This window comes from Nycticebus coucang, chromosome 1 (genome assembly GCF_027406575.1).
Source record: "Nycticebus coucang isolate mNycCou1 chromosome 1, mNycCou1.pri, whole genome shotgun sequence".
Taxonomy (NCBI): Eukaryota; Metazoa; Chordata; class Mammalia; order Primates; family Lorisidae; genus Nycticebus; species Nycticebus coucang.
The window spans coordinates 70,944,000-70,959,281 of NC_069780.1; the positions used below are offsets into that span (position 1 = coordinate 70,944,000).

Here is a 15,282-nt window from a genome sequence, read left to right on the forward strand (position 1 = left end):
AGTGAAAGAAAAGAAGAGAAGGAGAAAAGAAGGATAGAAAGAGAGAAAGAGAGCAATAGGAGAAATGGTGGTGATCGGCAGGTGCTATGGCCAGACCTGCAAATATAATAGGCCGGGGTGGAGAGGCAGGTTGGGTTGGTTCCTCTAAGTCAGGAGCTCTTTAACAGCCTTTCAAAAGCAAGCCCCCCGTATCCACCAAATATACAAGAAAAAAAAAATCAGCAATATGTTGCAGTGGGGACCTACCAATACTGTCTTTCCCAAGGCAGAAGCTAGAAAAACACCCTAGACCATGAGTTCGTGATATTCTTGAGCCAGAGCAATGTTGTGACCCACCAGCCAGACCAACACTCTGAACCAGTAGTGCTCAAAAAAGAAAAAAAAACAAAAAATAAAATTAGATAAGAAAAATTAAAAATATAATTACATAAGGGTGATAAAAGGGATATCTTAGCTGCTGTAGAAAAGATGAGAAAAGCAGAAAAATCTCTACTAAAAGAAAGAAAAAAAGAAGAGAACTAAAAAAGGAAGAAAGAATAAAAGGGGCTGAAAAAAATGTAACAAAAATGGAGGAACCATTGCTATTGAAGAAACTAAAAATGAAATACTTAAAATACAACCAAACAAAAACAAACCTAAAACAACAACAAAAAAATGAAAAAAATAAAAAGCACTACATTGGGAAAAGGAGCAAAAATGATAGAAATACATATTCTGTATATGTATTGCAATATATTGTCTGGTGCTGTGGTGTTAGGAGATGGAAAACACACACACAGTTTTTGCTATATATACAATGCAGGCCAGAAGCCACTTTCTAGTTGTAGAGATTTTGTTCTGTCTTCCTGACCTATTTTTCCTCAATGAGGTCCTAGTCACCTGGTCAGCACTCAGTCCCCAAGGGACTGGGGTCCCAAAGCTCTCACCAGCTTCCTTAGAAGGCATGCCATATAGTGCTCCCTGCCAACACAATGGCGTTCCCAGGGGTGTAGTATCCACTCAGCTTACCCTAGCATCCAAGCTTGGCAAGTACACCAGAGCCTGCCATGCACTAGGACCCTTCACACTGTTCCTCTGGTAAAACATTCCCACAGTGGCAGTGCCCTGCTAGAAACCAATCCAATAGGAGATACACCCCACCCAGTATTCAAACCTGACCACTGAACACTGTTTAAGTCCACTCACTCATTCAAGGCTTCCAAGGAAGCTCTAATGAGCAGTCCAATCCAAAATCAAAAAACTACAAAGATAGCCCTTTCCTGTCCTCAGTTCTCCACATAAGGGCTGGCTGGTTGGCACCTTCTATATGCAAGCATTTACCTTCTGTTCTAGTTTTCCTCAGCTCTAGATCTCCTCTCAGGCTCCTGAAGTCTGCCACTGCTTCACTGTGCCCTTCAAGTGATGTCCCAGGGTAATTTCCCTCAGCCAGAGGTATCTGGAATAGTTGTACACCGTCTCCCCACAAGTGAGGAGCTATTTCTAATCCACCATCTTGCTCCACCCCACCCCCCAAATCATCTACTATTTAATAACTCAATTAATATGAACAGCTTCCACATGTTTTAAGGTTATAAGATATGCCTGTATCTGAAAATAGCATGATTATCTAACCAAACACCTGTAAGACAGTTAGGTTGTTTCCAATGTTTTATTACAAACAACTCTGCAATAAATACCTGTCTATAATCTTTAAATATATGTTACTGCTTCTGGAGGATAGATTTCTAGGATAGAATCCTAGGTCATTTGAATCTTTAATTTGATAAATATTGCCAAATTCTCTTTCAAAATGCTTCGTCACTGGTAATAAATGAGAACACCTGCCCTCTCTCCACGACATGTAAAAACTGAGATTTTCTATAGCCCTTGGGTCAGGGCTATAAACGTGCCCAGTAGTGTTCGTTGTACCTGTTAGGTGGGTTTTGTCCCTCCTCTTCTCCCCCTCCCCACTGCTTTATTTATAATGACTTTTACTTTCCTCTGTGGACTTGTGTGGCCTTTGGTTAGTTTCAGTTTATTAGAGAGTCCATGTGGAGTTTGTTGAGATACTTCACTTAGGACAGAGGTTCTCAACTTTGCTAATGCCACAACCCTTTAATACAGTTCCTCATGTTGTAGTGACCCCTAACCATAAAATTATTTTCGTTGCTACTTCATAACTGTAATTTTGCTACTGTTATGAATCATAATATCTGATATGCAAGATGTATTTTCATTGTTTACAAAGGGGTTGGACCCACAGGTTGAGAACCACTGGCTTAGGACAATGGTCTCTGGTTCTTCCAAATTGCTGCAAGTAGGATTAAGTCATCCTTTTTTACGGCTGAGTAGTATGCTGTGCTATACTACTTTTGTGCTATACACATTTTGTTAATCCACTCATGAACTGATTGGGCACTTGGTTGATTTCACATCTTTGCAATGTGAATTATGCTGCAATAACCATTCAAGCACAGGTGTCTTTTTGATGTAATAAAATAACTTTTTTTCCTTTGGGTAGATAACTCAGTAGTGGGATTGCTAGATCAAATTGGTATGTCTACTTTCAGTTGCTTGAGAAATCTTCACACTGTTTTCCACAGGGATTGTACTAATTTGCAGTCCCACCAACAATGTGAATGTTCCTTTCTCTTTGCATGTATGACAAAACCTGTTTCCTTTTGGATGTTTTATTAAAAGCCCATTCTAACAGGAGTAATGTAATAACTCATTGTGGCTTTAATTTGCACTTGCCTCATGCTTATTGATGTTGAGCATTTTCATATGTTTGTTGGCCATTTGTCTGTCTTTTGAAAAACTTCTGTTCATGTCTTTTCCCCACTTTTTAATGCACTTATTAAGTGTTTTTCTTGCTGATTTCTTTAAGATGTTCTAAAATTTATATGCTATATTTTAAAGACTTGATATGAAAGTAGTTTAAATACATTTAATAAGTTTTTATATAGATTACATGTTAAAATGATATTGTGGATATACTGAGACAATTAATTGCACCTGTCTCTTTTTTAATGTGGCTGCCAGGTTATTTTAAATTATATACGTAGTTTGCATCATACTTTGATGAGACAGCACTGCTTTGGACTCATGCTAAAATGCAATTTCTTAAATATTTGCTAGCCTGATAGGTAAAAATTGTATTTCATATTTTTATTAATAATTTGTATTTTTTATATAAAATGCCTTTCACACCCTCCTATATTTTCAATAAACTTTAATCTTTTAAGTTATTTATAACTCTTTTTACTATTATACATGTAGGTATTAGCTCTCTGTCTATTCCATGTAAATCAAATATGTCGTCCCCAGTCTGAGATCTGTAGCTTAAATTTGTATCTTCTACCTTTCTTCTATATATGCTAGTGTATAAAAGAGGAGTTCATGCAATTCATTGAATTCTGAAGTATTAGTTAGATTTGGAAAAAAAGGCTAAACATTGGTGTGGAGCAGGAAATACGCCAGAGATATCTGAAAGAAGCTAGATCTTACACATTCTTGTGCAGTAAGCTAAGGAGTATAAATTATTAATATCTTTTAAAATATGCCAATTTGGTTCGGCACTTGTGGCTCAAGAGGCTAAGGCGCCAGCCACATACATCTGAACTGGTGGATTCAAATCCAGCTCAGGCCCGCCAAACAACAATGAGGGCTGCAACCAAAAAATAGCCAGACACTGTGGCAGGTGCCTATACTCCCAGCTACTTGGGAGGCGGAGGCAGGAGAATCGCTTGAGCTCGGGAGTTGGAGGTTGCTGTAAGCTGTGATGCCATGCACTCTACCCAGGGAGACAGCTTGAGGCTATGTCTCAAAAAATAAAATAAAATAAAATAAAATAAGCCAATTTATTGAAGAATTTGGGGTGGGCAAATCATAGGCTCATGCTATTATAAGACTGAAATCTTTACATAGATTCTTCAGCCCTAGTGGTAATACAAGTTGCAAGTTACGATATTCTAAATTAAGACCGTGACAGGAAAATGTCAAAAACATAGTTTTCTATAAAAATGTAAAATTTGGACCACCTAATCTTCGATAAACCAAACAAGAACTTACCTTGGGGGAAAGACTCCCTATTCAATAAATGGTGTTGGGAGAACTGGATGTCTGCGTGTAAAAGACTGAAACTGGACCCACACCTTTCCCCACTCGCAAAAATTGATTCAAGATGGATAAAGGACTTAAATTTAAGGCACGAAACAATAAAAATCCTCAAAGAAAGCATAGGAAAAACACTGGAAGATATTGGCCTGGGGGAAGACTTCATGAAGAAGACTGCCATGGCAATTGCAACAACAACAAAAATAAACAAATGGGACTTCATTAAACTGAAAAGCTTCTGTACAGCTAAGGTGACGATAACCAAAGCAAAGAGACAACCCACACAATGGGAAAGGATATTTGCATATTTTCAATCAGACAAAAGCTTGATAACCAGGATCTATAGAGAACTCAAATTAATCCACATGAAAAAAGCCAACAATCCCTTATATCAATGGGCAAGAGACATGAATAGAACTTTCTCTAAAGACGACAGACGAATGGCTAACAAACACATGAAAAAATGTTCATCATCTCTATATATTAGAGAAATGCAAATCAAAACATCCCTGAGATACCATCTAACCCCAGAGAGAATGGCCCACATCACAAAATCTCAAAACTGCAGATGCTGGCGTGGATGTGGAGAGAAGGGAACACTTTTACACTGCTGGTGGGACTGCAAACTAGTACAACCTTTCTGGAAGGAAGTATGGAGAAACCTCAAAGCACTCAACCTAGACCTCCCATTCGATCCTGCAATCCCATTACTGGGCATCTACCCAGAAGGAAAAAAATCCTTTTATCATAAGAACACTTGTACTAGACTGTTTATTGCAGCTCAATTTACAATCGCCAAAATGTGGAAACAGCCTAAATGCCCACCAACCCAGGAATGGATTAACAAGCTGTGGTATATGTATACCATGGAATACTATTCAGCCATTAAAAAAAATGGAGACTTTACATCCTTCGTATTAACCTGGATGGAAGTGGAAGACATTATTCTTAGTAAAGCATCACAAGAATGGAGAAGCATGAATCCTATGTACTCAATCTTGATATGAGGACAATTAATGACAATTAAGGTTATGGGGGGGTGCAGAAAGAGGGATGGAGGGAGGGGGGTGGGGCCTTAGTGTGTGTCACACTTTATGGGGGCAAGACATGATTGCAAGAGGGACTTTACCTAACAATTGCAATCAGTGTAACTGGCTTATTGTACCCTCAATGAATCCCCAACAATAAAAAAAAAAAAAGAAAAAAAAAAATGTAAAATTTGGACTATTCCTCACTTTATAATTCTTAAATCTGCACCGTCCATTATGGTAGGCACCACATAAGTGTTAAGTGTTGCTACTTAACACTTGAGACATGGCTACTTTGAATTGAAATGTAAAATGAAAATACATGTAAAATGCATACACTTGCTTTTGAAGACTTAGTATGAAATGTAAGCTATCTAATTACTAATGATAGTCTAGTAATACTGGATTAAAAATATATTATTACAATTCATTTCCTCTGTTTCTTAGCCCTTTTAAATGTGGCTACTAGAAAAATTAAAACTCCAGAAGGCAATTTGCATATCTATTTCGTATTTAATTAATATGTTCTATTAGACAATGTTTCTGTTCTTTGTGCAATATTACTAAGGCTAATTCAGAATATTCAGTTCTGCAAAGTACAGGATAAAAGAGCTGTAGGTCTTAAATCCCTTTTTCTTTTTACTACTAATTCATGAATTCCCTAATAAAAGATAACTAACTCACATGATTCTTCCTTAAAAGCGTAATAGTTAATTGTTCTATTGATTAAAAGATTTTTTTCCCATTTATTTTACTTTAGCTATTTGGCTAGTTGTTTTGCTCATTAACTTAAGAACTATCTTTATACATGAGCTCAAATAATTACATCAAACGTCATTTGTTCTTAAAAAGCAAAACAAACATGAAACAGAGACTAAATAATTTATTTAGAGTAAGAGATGTCCTGTAACTTGACAGATCATCTTAAATTTACTTCTAAGATACTGTCTTTTTTTTTTTAATTAAATCATAGCTGTGTACATTAATGCAATCGTGGGCACCATGCACTGGTTTTATATACAATTTGAAATATTTTCATCAAACTGGTTAACATAGCCTTCCTGGCATTTTCTTAGTTATAGTGTTAAGACATTTATAGTCTACTAAGATATTGTCCTTGAAAGTATAATAGTACAACTAAGCAGGTATAATATCATCAATAAATAAAGATATATATTAGTCTAAATCTTTACCTCTGGAACACTAAGTATGATTACCAGCTTTTACTTTCTTAATGTCTTGTTAGTAATTCTAGATCTACTACATCAGAAACTTTGAGAATTTAGCCCCTTGGAGAGTGTGTTTTAATAGGCAATTCTAGGCAACCTCTAGGCAATTCTGATGGTGCTAACCTGTTAGAATTACTGCTCTAAGGCAGTTTACCAACCTTGGCAGTACTACTATCTAGAACTGATTAATTCTTTGGTTGGGGCAGTGCCTTGGGCATTGTAAGATATTTAACAGTATCTCTGGCCTCTATCTCAGGCAAAATAACCCCTTAACTTCTTACCCCTTTCCAGGCAGTCACAATAATCAAAAATGTCTCCAAATCTTGCCAAATGTGCCTTGGAGAGCAAAAGCATTCTCAGATTAAGAACAAATGCCCTAAGGAAAAGAAAATCAGTATTCACCTATGATTATTGTTATTTTTAGTAAATATATGCTTCTCTTCTCACCCTCCATGGGAGGAATATGATTCTGCACACCAACAATCATACTGTGGTTAAATCATGACTTATTTTTGGCCAATACAATCTAACAGGAGCTGAAATGTTTAATGTGCTTGCAAGGTCTGGCTTGGCCTTCTAATGTCTACACTCCACCAAGAGAATATGCCAGGAAACACGCAGCATACCTGAATCAGACCTATAGCCTAAAGACAAGTGATAGCCAAGAAAGAAAGAAATTCTGTTGCTATATGACACTGAGACTAGGGTTTTTTGTTAAGCAGTATTAGCATAGCAAGAGCTGACTAATACAACACCAATAGATGAGATGCATTTGAATGGTCCACCGTAGTTTGCCTTTATGAATGAATAGCCATTTTTCTCTCAAGCATATCTATTAACACAGCTATTTTCACATTTGCTAGTGGCCTATCATATCAAAAAAAAAAAAAAGTCTTGTTTCTGAAGACCTACACACAGATAACATACGGTTTCTATGGAGGAGTTCATGCACTCGATCAATCTATGCTATGGTACTTTAATTTAAACTTAGGAAAATTAAGTGAATTTAAAAATTCAGTTCCTCAGTAGCAACAGTCACACTTCAAGTGTTCATTAGCTGCATGTAGCTAGTGGTTGTCTCACTGCATAGCACAGTAAGTTCTAATGAACAGCACTGATAGAATTAAGCAGATAAATTACAAAATGGCGTTAACCACTGTAATATCGCCATGAACAGTGAACTAACTTCTTAAAACACTATCTTCCTTTGACTTCTATCCATGATCTTCCATTCTCCTGGTTTCCCCCCCAGCTCCCAAGCTACTTCTCCTTAGTACCCATTGTTAACTCCTCTTCTACTGCTCTGCCAAATCTCTAAGAACCCCTAAAAATCCCAAAGCTTTATTCTCTTATCTAAATACATTACCTCCCTAGATTAAGTTAATCCAGTTCCCTAGCTTTGAATATCATCAACATATTCATGACCCTCGGAATTTATATCTGCAGCCCACAGCTTTCTACAGAACCTCAAGCTTTTATAGTCAATTGCCTACTAGACACCTCCACCAGAATGCTAATTAGGTATCTCCAAAGTAATGCATCCAAATTAAATTATTTACTTTCAACCCAGAATCTTGTTTACTCCCTCCCCCTCACTCTTTCTCAATTCAAGACATAGTATGAGTTGTTCTGCCACACACCTAGAAGTCACTCTTGAACTTTTCCTTACCTTCAGTAAGTCATAATTATTTCACTTCTAAAAGTATAGCCCATAGCTAAAATTTCTTTCCATATCAACAGCTATTAGCCTAGTCTAACTCAATATCATTTGTAACACAAATCACTATACTAGCCTTTCCTCCACTGGTTGCCACTCTTACGCTACTACCAACCATAATTATCCACAGCGGACATGGCGATCTTTTTAAAATTCTTTACCAGGCCAAGACCAATGGCTCACATCTGTAATCTCAGGACTTTGGGAAGCCAAGGCAGGAGGATCATTGAATCAGGGATTCAAGACCAGATGGGCAACACAGCACTACCCCAATTCTACAAAAAAAAAAAAAATTGTTTTTTTAATTGCTAGGCATAGTGGCACACACCTACATTCCTAGCTACTTGAGAACTAAGGGAGGAGGGTCACTTGAGCCCAAGAGTTTGATGTTGCAGTGAGCTTTGATTGTACAAGTACACTCCAGCCTGAGCAATGAGAAACAGAATAAGACCCTGTCTGGAAAAATAAAAAAATTAAAAAATAAAACACTTGTTATCAGATCTTCATGCTCTCCTGCTTAACATCTCCAGTGGTTTCCCTTTGAACTTAACTAGAACTGTGGACAACAAGAATTGATATAATCCAGTCCATGTATCATTATATTTCTAACCTTATCTTCTGCTGTTTCTCTTCCTTAGCCTATTGGCCTTCTTTCTAGTCATACTGGCCTTCTTTCTGAACCTTACACATGCCAAACCGGTCAGCTTACAGCCATTGAACTAGCTGCTCCCAGTGTCAGGAAGGTTCTTCTCTAAAATCTTTGGACAATGTATTCTTCTTAACATTCATACCCTCGCCTTTTTTGGTCCCACAATCTAAAATAGCCTTCCAAAGTCACCTTCTAATAATATATTGCTGTCATATTTTCTGAAAAGCTCATACCACTATTCAACTCAGAAATTCTTTAACTCAATGGCCATAATTATCAATTATAGCATGAACTTAAGAATTAACTTTTGTTTTCAGAAAAACAGAACTTACATCATCCCATTATGCGTCTCAAAATTAACTCATTAAAACAGTATCTTCAAAAAAGATAAAGATAAAATTTAGTATATATCCTATAAGACTCACATAAAATACAGCTACGTGGAATTCCTTATTTTATATCAAATATAGTTAAGAATAAAATAAGTATGTATTATTCCCCTAATACTGTATATCAGTATCATATGAATTTGGCACTTATAAAATGGAATGATTAAATTACTATAATAAGATCCTAGTACAATATTAGCACTCACCACACAAATTTTATCTTTAGTTTTTTCCAGTCTCTTGGGCAGAGACCAATAAATGTGCTGAATTGTGGGATTGTTTTGTGATGTGTGTTCAACTAAGCTGAAGCTACCAAATACATTCCAACTTTAATCTGAGTAAAATATTGAACGATTATTTTCTAAAGATACAAAAATGATTTTGTAAATCCATTTGCCATCTACCACCCTGAAGCAGATAAGCAAATTTGTACTTCTAAAAGATTGGTATTAACATTTTGAAAATTTACTAAAATTCTCCCTTAAATCACTTCCTATCTGAGGTATTGACATGTTTCCTAATTGATTTTTTTTACTTATAATCTTGTGCCACTTGAAATCATCCTCCCTACTTTCCAAATGTTATAAACACTGATTGTTTTACTCTGCTACTTAAACATTTTCAATTGATCATATTAGCTAACAATTAAGTACAAGCTATTATTTCTTTTATTTTTGTTTGGAAGGAATCAGCAGTCATTAGAAAACTAAGCAAATGAAAAAATCAGAGCAGGGTGGGGCCTTGGTGTGTGTCACACTTATGGGGGCAAGACATGATTGCAAGAGGGACTTTACCTAACAATTGCAATCAGTGTAACCTGGCTTATTGTACCCTCAATGAATCCCCAACAATAAAAAAAAAAAAAAGAAAAAATCAGAGCAATTATTAACTCCATGAAAAAGAAAAAAGTACAAAGAGGATAGTTTAACTGTAGAGTGTAGACAGTTCTTGGCTCCTCAGCAGGTAGCGCTCATGTAGTAACACAGTACAAGCTATTTATTAAAGTGCTCATAATCAAGCCTCTACTAATGATCTAGCTTCACCTGTTATTTTCCTATGTTCTAGTCCTATTAACTACTTGCAGTTCTTTGAATTAGCCAGGTTTCATTTAAGCTGATCACTTTTGCATATACAATCATCCCTTGATATGCAAGGGAATTGGTTCCAGGACTCCCACAGCTACCAAAATCCATGGATGCTGAAGTTCCTTATATAAAATGGTATAGTATTTGCATAAAACCTATGCACATTTCCCTATATTCTTTAAATCATCTCTAAAGTACTTATAGTACCTAACATAAATGCTATCTAAACAGTTGCACTGTGTTGTTTTTTGTGTTTTATTATTCTTGTAGTGTTATTTTTTGTGTGTTTTTTCCCCAATATCTTGAATCCTTAGTTGAATCCATAAAATCAGAACCCACGGATACGTAGGCCTGACTGCACTACTCCCTTGCTTTTATGTCTTTACTCACGGAAATTGTACTCTTGTTCCATCATGCAGAATAAGTTTCATTTCCATGAAGACTTTCCTGACCTTTTGGACCACATTCTCCTTTAAAACCCAAACTTAGTGAAGAGTGTTATGGCATAGTGATCTTTGCCAAATCACTTAAACTTTCTGAACTCAAGTTTCCTCATTTTGGAAATGGCGAAAATAACAGTATAACTTCAATTATCTTTACTAAGATAATACTTTACTTTATACATGTAAACTGTTTAGAATAGAACCTATCACTTAGTAAACACTTCAATGACCAATTATTACAATATATAATAATGATTTGTTTGAAACTATAATTCCTCCTCTAGATTGTGAACTCCTTGACAGCAAGGACTGTGTCTTTTTTACCTTTTAATCTCTAACACTGTTATATAACTCAGCAACTTTCTGCTGACATGAACTGGAAAAATCTGACCCTAGAGAAGCAAAGATCTTTCACATAACATTACTTTCTCATGTAATTTCCTACTTATAAAGAGTAGTCATTCTTAATATGTAAAAGTGATAATCACATGATATTTCACTGATGGATTCAAAGTTCAAAATCACACGAAATAAGAAGTATTAATTTCAAATTCAATACATTTTAAGTGACCCCACCATTCTTCCGGTAGCATTAACTATTGTTCTCTTCTGTACCCAAAAGATGTCAGAGAAATGGGGCATCTTTAGAGAACCAGTGACTTCTATGTGTTGCCCTCTTCAAACTCCATAGCACAAAAGATATCAACTGGCAGTAATTTCTACCCCATTACTGACACAATACGGTACCACTCCAGTTACATTTTTACGTCAAGTAATGAACGATGTTTAATTTGAGGCAATTACAGAAATATTTGATGTGATAAAGAAAATTAGGAAATGCTGAAGCAATCCCCAGAAAGCTGGAAAATCTTTTGAAAAACTGAAAAAAAGCATTGTCCCAACCAAATAACAAGAAAAAGACTGACAACCTACAAACTCCTAATTTTTCTTGAAAACGTGAGAACTTAAAGCCATGCAACAATCTAAAAAGGGGCAGCTCCCGTTTCCAGGAGAAAAAAGTCTACAGATTATCCCAACTGTGGTAGGGCACAAGAAAAAGGAACAGAGACCAAATAAACACTAAGAAAAAATCAAGTATAACTTTAATAAACCATCAAAGGCCAAATGTGGGCTAACATAACATTATTGCATCCCCAGGGACTCTGACTCTCAGACTCTTTTCCAAGAGCCCTCACCATGCAAACAAATAAAGACTAGGGAAGGGCAAGAGACTGAAGAACCCACCTAAGTGAAAACAGGCACAAAAGAGGAAACTGACCACCACTCTAAGAAAAGCAAAAAGTTCTACCCTCCTTCTCAAACCCTTCCCATCTACAGAGCAAAGGACTTATATTGCTGGGGGAGAAGCATCAAACCCGTTGACCCCAGGACAAATATACAGATCCATCCTTGCTGAGAGACAAGTTACAAAACAAAACAAAACTCTGTGTGCCTGGGAGAGGGGCAAGCAACAGAACAGTCCTTCCTCTGAAGGTGGGGTAGAAACCTCTTCCACAAAGTACCAGCCACAGATACAAGGCAGAGTTTGGCTGTCATAGGTAGAAAAGGTCAAAATGCTGAGAAAGTCACTTAAGAACTGTCCAAGATTGAAGCTAGATCAGGAAAATAGAGAACAATCTCTGTATCTCATCCCCTTGTTACTACTGTATTACTCGTTGAAGAGTAACAAGACACGGCATCCGACAACTGGAGGCCAGGCAAGAGCATGGAGAGAACCTCTGCAGCCCAGCCTATAGTGTATAGGGATAGTCAAAAATTGAGAGTGGAGAAGAACACTAAGAAAACTTCTCTGGCACAATAGTCACCCCATAGGTACAAGGTATCTTTACAGGAATTTGAAGCCTATGAAGCAATAAAGGTAATTATTGCAAAAACAAAACCCAACCTCAGCTCCATTCCTCACTAACTTAAACCCCATAATAAAGGACAGAGTAAAAAAGCAGTCTCCATTTCAAGGTGTAAATACCATTTCTCTCAGTACCCACTAATCTACATGTGATATATAGCATTAAATAAAAAAATTATGACACACAAAAAAGAAAAACAAAATTACCAAGAAGACAAAGCAAGCAATAGAAATAGATTCACAGATGACTCAGTTGTTCAAATTATAAGCCAGGAACTTGAAATAACTATGACTAATATGTTAATGAAACTAGAGGGTAAAATAGATGAAATGTATGAACACACAGAAATTTTAATAGACATGAAAATTCTAAAAGAGCCAAATAGAAAAGCTACAAATAAAAACTACACCAGAATGAAAAGTTTCTTAGGCAGAATCACAGGTAGACTTACTAAAGTAAAAGAATAAAAAAGAAGCAGTAGAGGTGATGACGAGCCAATAAAAAAAATATTTAAACTGAAACACAAAGAGGAAAAAAAAGACTGAAAAAAAAAAAAATAGAGAAATAGAATACCAAAAGCTATGGGACAATACCAAATGCTAGCAAAATTTAGATGGTTTAGCATATGTATAACTGGATTTCCAGATTCTCAGAAGGACAATAGAAAAGGACTGGTCAAACGAATACTTGAATATATAATGGCCAGGAATTTTCATAAACTAATGCAAGGAATCAAAACAGAGACCTCAAAGAATCTCATGAACCCCCAAGCAGAATTAAACATGTACACACACATACAGTTTCTCATATCATATTTATATTGCTGAATATCAAAGATAAAATCTTGAAAAACCAGAAAAAATACAAGGCATTCAAAAAAAAAGGCCACATTCTTTATAGCACACATCTCATCAGAAACTATATAAATCAGAATTTACCGGAATGAAATCTTTGAAGTATGAAAGAAAAAACTTGCTAACCCAGAGTTTCATTCAGGGAAAATATGTTATAATAATAAGAGCAAAATGAAGATTTCTCAGATAACCATTGCTAGCAGACCTATGATACAAAAAAATGTTTAAACAATGTATTCAGAGAGACAGAATGTAATACTAGAAAGAAATCTGGTCTATTCAAAAAAACGAAAAAAATAAAGTAAATATAAAAGGTATTTTTCTTTATTTTTAATCACTCTAACATGCAATTGCTTTTTTAAAAAAACAAAAAATAGCAATAATATATTCTGGGGTCTAAAATATGCAAGGGTAAAATATCTCAGTGGCAAAAAGAATGGGAGGAACTGGAAGTCTACTAGAGATTCATACACTATCCCAATAATGCTATACTATTAATATTACTTGAAAATAGACTATGATAATCAAGACACATATTGTAATCCTAAGAGGAACCACTAAAAGTTTTCAGAAAGGATGCATAGCTAATAAGACAACCATGGAGATAAAATAGGACCATAAAAAATATTTATCCAAAAATAGGCAGAAAAAGAAATAATAAAAACAAGAAAAGGATAGAGAATAAAAATGCAAGATGGTATATTTACATTTAATTACATCAACAGATACATTAAGTATAAATGATCAAAACACTCCCAATTAAAAGACAAAAAGCCAGACCCAAGAATATGCTGTCTCTAAGAAATTCACTTCAAAACAAAGATATAAATAGCTCAAAAGTAAAAGAAAGAACTTCTAATTTTCAGTCTGACAATAAAGAGTTGGGAAAGTGTTGCTCTCATCTTCACAACAAATGCTGAACAAACTGAAAATTAATAATTCATCTAAGGTCCACAGAGAATTGAGGTCAAAGGGCAAACCACCACCCAGAAACTGGAAAGACAGGCAAACAGAGAATTACATGGATATCTTGAGGGAAAACAGAATAATATAAGTTTCTGAAAGAAAGTATATACTAAGCTAATAACATTATAATTAAAGTTCCTCAAGCTAAAGAAATTTCTCTGAGCTTGAGTTTACAAACAGAAAATGCCTATTAGATCATGGATTAGATGGATGAGAAAAAGGAATAAACACATCCTGGCATAAGTTATGAACTCAAGAATAAAGAGAAAAATCTTATTCCAGAAAGAATAAGTTACTTAGAAAAATAAGAGAAGCGGGCATAGGCATTCTTACCTATAACATGGCAAAAGAAGATAGTGAAATAGCATTCACAAATTTTTGAGAGAAAAAGACTGCTCAAGAATTCTATTCCAATCAAGAGTAAAAAAAAAAAATTATTTGGGGATATATAATAACTAAAAAAAAGTTAATCATCCACTTATCTAGAGAAATTGTTAACAAAAAATACCTATGAATCACAGAAGAGGTAAGGAATGAAAAAGAGGAGACCTTCTCACATATGTAGTCAAATCTAATTAGATAGTAGTAAAATAAGTGGATAGAGATATACCATAAATGAAAATCCAGTTCATTAGAATTAAAATAAATCATCTAAACGGAAGGAATATAAAAATCAGTCTGATGTACAATGGTCCCTCCTTATCCGTAGTTTCTTTCTGTGGTTTTGCTTTCTGTTTCAGTTAACCTCAGTCAACTTCAATCCAAAAATATTAAAGGGAAAATTCCAGAAACAAATAATTCATAAGTTTTAAATTGCACACTTTTCCAAGTAGTGTGACGAATTTTCTTGTTATCCCACTCTGTCCCACCCAGGACATGAAGCATCTCTGTGTCCAGCATATCCATACTAGACATCTGCTATCTGCAGATTAGTCATTAACATCATTTGCTCCTGACAT

The 15,282-nt window shown here is 35.5% G+C and overlaps 1 protein-coding gene across 1 annotated transcript in view; it reads right to left on the reverse strand.

Annotated features, from left to right (window-relative positions):
• Positions 1-15,282, reverse strand: part of ANAPC10 (anaphase promoting complex subunit 10) — a 90,794-nt gene that overhangs the window by 73,019 nt on the left and 2,493 nt on the right. The gene's annotated exons all lie outside the window — the stretch shown is intronic.